Below are 6000 nucleotides of genomic sequence, written 5' to 3'. Positions count from 1 at the left end.
CAAATTCTGTTTGACTTACTTCTGAAATGGGCAAGATAAACATTCCACGTAGACAATAGTAATAATCCACCAGCAAACATCGGATCCTTAGTTGCTCACAAAAACAAACAAAAATCTGTCTCACTTCCGTTATGTTGCTGGTCACTTCCGTTGTGTTGTGGCTGATTTGTGTTGTGCCGTTTTTTAAATGTGTTGTGCCTTTTTTTAAATGTGTTGTGCCTTTTTTTAAATGTGTTGTTCCTTTTTTAAAATATGTTGTGCCTTCTTTGGGGGGTTGCGCCTTTTTGAAAATATGTTGTGCCTTTTTTTTTAATGTGTTGTGCCTTTTTGGGGGGGTTGTGCCTTTTTTTTCATTCGACAGACGACAGCAAACGATGCACATGCAGGATAATTCACAGGAGTTTCCGTAGGAAATGAAATGAATGTTGCTGATATTATATCAACATTTCTTACTTCTAACGACGCACAAGACTGAAATTAAACTTTTCTCATTTGAAACTTGAGACTTCAAATGACGACCTTTCTACAAGCTCTGTTCAAGAGAACTCTCTAGCTCACATCTGCATAGCCTGGGTCATATTTGCTTTGCACTTGTGGTTTCCGGTCTAAGCAGATAGTGATCCCCCTGTCCAAAAACAGGCCTACCCATAAACCCACGATGCAATGCGGCAAGAACGGGTACAATGACAGACCCAGCCTTCTTTATGGCATGACACAGTTATGGACAAAGATGTCTGTTCAGATCATTACCCCTTGTTCATGGTGATTTGATGAGGGTTTTGCATGCTTGAGTTAATTTATTTATTTACATGACTTGCCTTCTGTAGTGTCACACACACACTCGTACCTGTACACACATAATCTAGTGCTGAAGGCAAAGTGCAAGAATAGCAACTGTAAAATACAATGCTTAAGAGGGAGGATCGTTGTAGTTCTTCTTGAAGAGATGAGTTTTGAGCCTGTGACGAAAGATTGGCAGCGACTCTACTGTCCTGACATCAGTAGGCGGTTCGTTCCACCACTGCGGGGCCAGGACAGAGAAGAGCCGTGACCGTGACGATCGACCGCAGGGGCCTCGGAGTGACGGGGCAACCAGTCGCCCCGAGGTAGCAGAGCGTAGCGGTCGGGAGGGGGTGTAGGGTTTGACCATGGCCTGGAGGTAGGAGGGGGTTGTTCCTTTCATTGCCCTGTAGGCTAGCGCCAGAGTTTTAAACTTGATGCGAGCCGCTACACACGCACACACACACACACACACACACACACACACACACACACACACACACACACACACACACACACATGCAAGCATACACACACAAACACACACATTCAGATTCCACATAATTTGTCCGGTCAGTCATGTATTTTATATCCACAGGATACCTAGAATTATATATATATATATATATATATATATATATATATATATATATATATATATATATATATATATATATATATATATATATATATATATAAATATCAGCCTGTCATTCCTCCAATCAAGAGGTTCAGAGTGGAGTAGTTTTCCACTTTCCAGCCAATGTAAAAAATATATTATCAACCCAGTTGTTAACAGATGGTCTGACCTGAAGACAGAAGATAAATGTGTTTTGCCCTCTGCTGCAGATGCCCATGGAATAAGCTGGTCTTGAATACTAAACAGAAATCTGGATGCAGAGAGACATCACAGGTCTTGCTGTTCCTATGCCATCTCCAAATAACAATAACCAGGTACAAAACAGAAGGCTCAATGTTATTTTAAAGCTATGAGTTTGCGTCTAATAAACTAATATGTCTAATAAACTCATCAGCATGGAAACATGGACAAATCATATATATATGGTTTATGGTTGTCTCAAGGATACTTAATTTAAGGTGAGCTAAAGGAAATGATGACATCCTATTCTAAATTCATAGGCCACGTTTTCCACATACTTAAGGATGATGTTCTCTTCAAACCTATATTACTGTATTTATTGATTCTGGACCCGAACCTTTCAGCATTTTCATCTTCATTGATTTTCAACCAATGCTCGTCAACCACAATGGGTTGTTATTTAAAAACAAATGCCTTTCGGTCTCATGCCCTTTGCCTTGTACAGTAGATACTGTAAACATCCAACAAGCAGTTAAGGCTGCATGGATCATCGCTTTTGTATCACACCTGTCACAGAATAGGGGTTGTGCAGCCAGAATGTGCTTATTGATGTGCAGGATGAGCCCTGAGACCTGTAATTAGTGTCCATTATGCAAGCCCACACCTGCCTATTATCTTCTCTTCAAGGCATGTCAATGGTTTCTTGACAACCATTGATTTCAAAAGAGACTAATCACATCATATGCCCGGAGTTCAGATATTATACAGTACTGATGCAGCTCCTCTGATAATAACAGGGGATGAAAGGTACTGTAGCATCTTAAAGGACAATACAGTACTGTATGTTTCAGTATGACTGATGAAGACATACAGTAAAGTTGTTTTGTTTTTTTCTCTGTTTCTAGCGCTTGCCAAATTTAGCTTTTGTCACCTGTCTTCAGTGCTCGAGTTCTGTGCTGAAAGCAATCTCAGCCGGGCAGAGTGTGAATTTGCCACCTCAGAGAAATAGAAATATCTTACCGCAGCACAACTCAAAAACACATTTACTCGCCTGGCAGGTAGCAAGCTGAACACATTTCATCAGCATTAAGCTATTTTATGAAGGCAGTTGGAAGACACAAATACAACCATCTGCCACCTGAAGAAAGTGTTCAATATGTCTGCAATTTTCGCATCACATCCCAGCTTCCGAAATTCTGGAGTTACCAATCACTGGCCAGGATTTGAGCACCAATTTTTTTGCATGAAGTGTCCCAGACCCATAAAGATCTGCAGCATGCAGTAATGCAGTCAGTGTAGCTTACGTAATGTTTGAGCGTAAGAATCTCTCATGTGCCTGGAGTTGAGACTACAGCACCCTAGACCTAAACAGCAAAGGGATGACAAAGAAGGAAAGACTAAAGAGGTTCATTGTGAAGGCTATGATATCCCTATTACCTGCCTTGGCTCTCTCTCCAGGCCTTGCTACTCTACAGTATAGGGGGGTCTCACCAGGAAATCTCATTCCAGTTCTCTCAGTTCCCCACAGCTTGCTATGAATATGAATTACTGTGTGGCTCCCGTTGGTTTTTCTCCATGTCCTCCCATGGGTTTTTCTGTTTAACATGGTGAGAGCTACAAAAACACAGGAGATTGGATTTCCTGCAAAGGCCAGATGTAGCCTAATGCTTGCGGACAAAGCTTTCGGTAGGTCCTCACATAATAAGATCAATACAGGGGCATGAAACAGCCTACAAATGAAGTTGTGCATTTGAATTCTCTCTCAGTCTGTGGCTGTGTGTTTCTAGTGGGTTAGAGCAAACGTGGGTCATAGGCATGCTGTTCTAATATCATTAGGGAGCAGAGGTGTTCCCAGACAATGGTCCGATACGATTGTCTCTATTAATCCACACCAAAGAAAGTAGGAATCATCGGATACAGTCACATGGCTTGTGTCGCGACTCGAGACCCCAGGGGAGCGTGAGACCATACTGACCTTGCGAGCGGGAGCCACTTACAGTAGGTGGGAGTCTGACTCCACTCCCAGCACAGCTGGTTTAAGAGATATATAATACTCACATCAGGTAATGGGTGCTGGGTTAAGAATAAGTCATCGTTTTTAGGTATAAACCCGCACATCGGCTGTAGTTTAACGACTCCTTTACTGAGCAACCTTTCGATCCCAATGGAGCCATAGTCCCGGGCAGAGCGTGAAATAAGGCCTCTGACACTTCTTTCGTTTAACATTCCTTCGAGCACACCGGGAAATGAACCAAAATTAAGAAGTTGACTGGCCCAATGAGGATGATTGGAGTACCAGTGGCTGTTGGCTGACCAGTCGTAGCCCACAGGGAGAGCAGGACTTGAGCCTAGTCGGGAATTCACTTCCTTTGCTCTCCTGCTTAATGAAATCAGCTCTGACTGAGAGATCTTGATACTGCGACTCTTCTTCAAGTGACATAACAGTGTGATTCTTTATAGCCTACATGGAACACAGTCGCAAACCGCAGGAAAATGTAACAATACTGCATGTTATTTCTTATTGGATAGTGTTTTTTGTGTGTGGCAACACACCATAGATAGCAAATGTCGGGTTGTCAATCCCTCCGTCCCGTTGTTACCTGCATTTCTATGTTGCCACCACAAGAGGCAGTGGTCCCAGCCAGGGCCGTTGTTTAGCGGTGAAAGGTGATGATGATTATAAGGGCCCACAAGCAAGCAGGGCACACAAAAAAAGAGGTCCTTCTTTCTATAACAAAATTATTCTGCATGTAGATCAGTCACTAATGCTGCATCAGAATTCAAATTAAGCCACAAATAATGCAATACAGATGAAAAAACGTTTAATTTCCTGAGCAATATCCCCCTTCTTAAATGGTTTAGTCCATGCCATGGTTCACACTGGCAAGTCTAACCTCTTTTGACCTTAACGTCACTATACCAGCTGGCTGTCAAATACTAGCACTAATAGCCTAACGTTAAATCATAAACAACATGCCCAAACATAAATCCGGGCACCAGAAAAGAGTGGAGAGAGAGGCCAGGAGAAAAGGCAGCAGAGCGGGAGCCCAGCATATAAGCAATTTTTTCCACAAGAAAGGTGAGAGTAGCTATGTTGCTAGGTGAGACGGTCGGTAAGTTGCCCGCGGTCTCACATTAACCATGACAACGAGAGCCGTTAGCCTAGTGTGTGAAGAAAGTGCTAAGCTAGGTAGCTAACACTAGTAAGCTTACATTCTGGTAACAACTCGATCTGGTTAGCTAGCTGCTAGCTAACGTTAGCTACCATTAACTAGACAGCTAGCTACAGTGCTAGCAACCAGCCAACTACTGTTCCGGTAAGCTAGCTGCTAGATAACGTTAGCTACCATTAACTAGACAGCTACTACAGTTCTAATATTAAATCTAATACAAATCCAGTAGCAGCAGCCAGGACACATGTTTCCATTCTTATGAATGCTTAAATTATAATGTGCTATGCTAGCCAGCCGGTCCTGTTGACATGTCTTTTTAAAACCTTTATGTGCACAGAATCAGCTGTGGCCCCCTCTCTAGACACCTCCAGCCCCCAGAAGATGCTTTAGATGGTGAGTGAGTGACTGGTAGACACTGGTTGGCTATTAAACGTATTACTAAACTACTGTACTGCTATGAATAGCAAAATGTAGATGTAAGTTAAGCCAGGTTAAGATAGCCTAGATATGAAACAGTTACATTACATAAAGAAATTCATGGCCAATAAATAAATAAATAGTGTTAAGTTAATTAATAGAAATTCATATAGAGTTGATTTCTTTGAAAAACCTTTATGTCCTGCTACTCACAGAATCAGCTGTGGCCTCGTCTGACCTAGACACCCACCTCCAGCCCCCAGAAGATGCTTTAGATGGTGAGTGAGTGAGGTAGACACTGGTTGGCTAGTTAAACTTATTACTGAACTAATGTACTGAATAGCAACATGTAGATGTAATCCAGGTTAAGATAGCCTACATATGAAACAGTTACATTACATAAATAAATTAATGGTTAATAATTAAATAAATAGTGGTGTTAATTCATAGAAATTCATATACAGTTGATTTCAGTTTAAATGCTGATTTGTTCAGTTTATTTTTTATTTTAGTTTAGAGAGGGTATTTGCTCTTGAAATAAGACAGGCGTTTATTAGCCAATCAACAGCCGCTTAGCCAGCTTCCTGAAAACTCTATCCAGTGCTACATAGATTTATTCCCAAGTCTTAAGAAGACACTGTTCTGTTCTTACTGTTTACAGAGCCAGGTCCTAGCCAGTCAGAAACAGAGAGTGAAGGGAGTGAAGAGGCTCAGAGTTCCAGTCATGAAACTGCTACAGACAGGGACAGTCCAAACACAGATAATACACAATGCATAATTTATGTATATAATTATACCCAGTATCTATGG

Source organism: Borostomias antarcticus (assembly GCF_949987555.1).
Source record: "Borostomias antarcticus genome assembly, chromosome: 2".
Classification (NCBI taxonomy): domain Eukaryota; kingdom Metazoa; phylum Chordata; class Actinopteri; order Stomiiformes; family Stomiidae; genus Borostomias; species Borostomias antarcticus.
The sequence above is the reverse complement of the archived record's forward strand: the minus strand, read 5'-3'. Positions refer to the sequence as shown.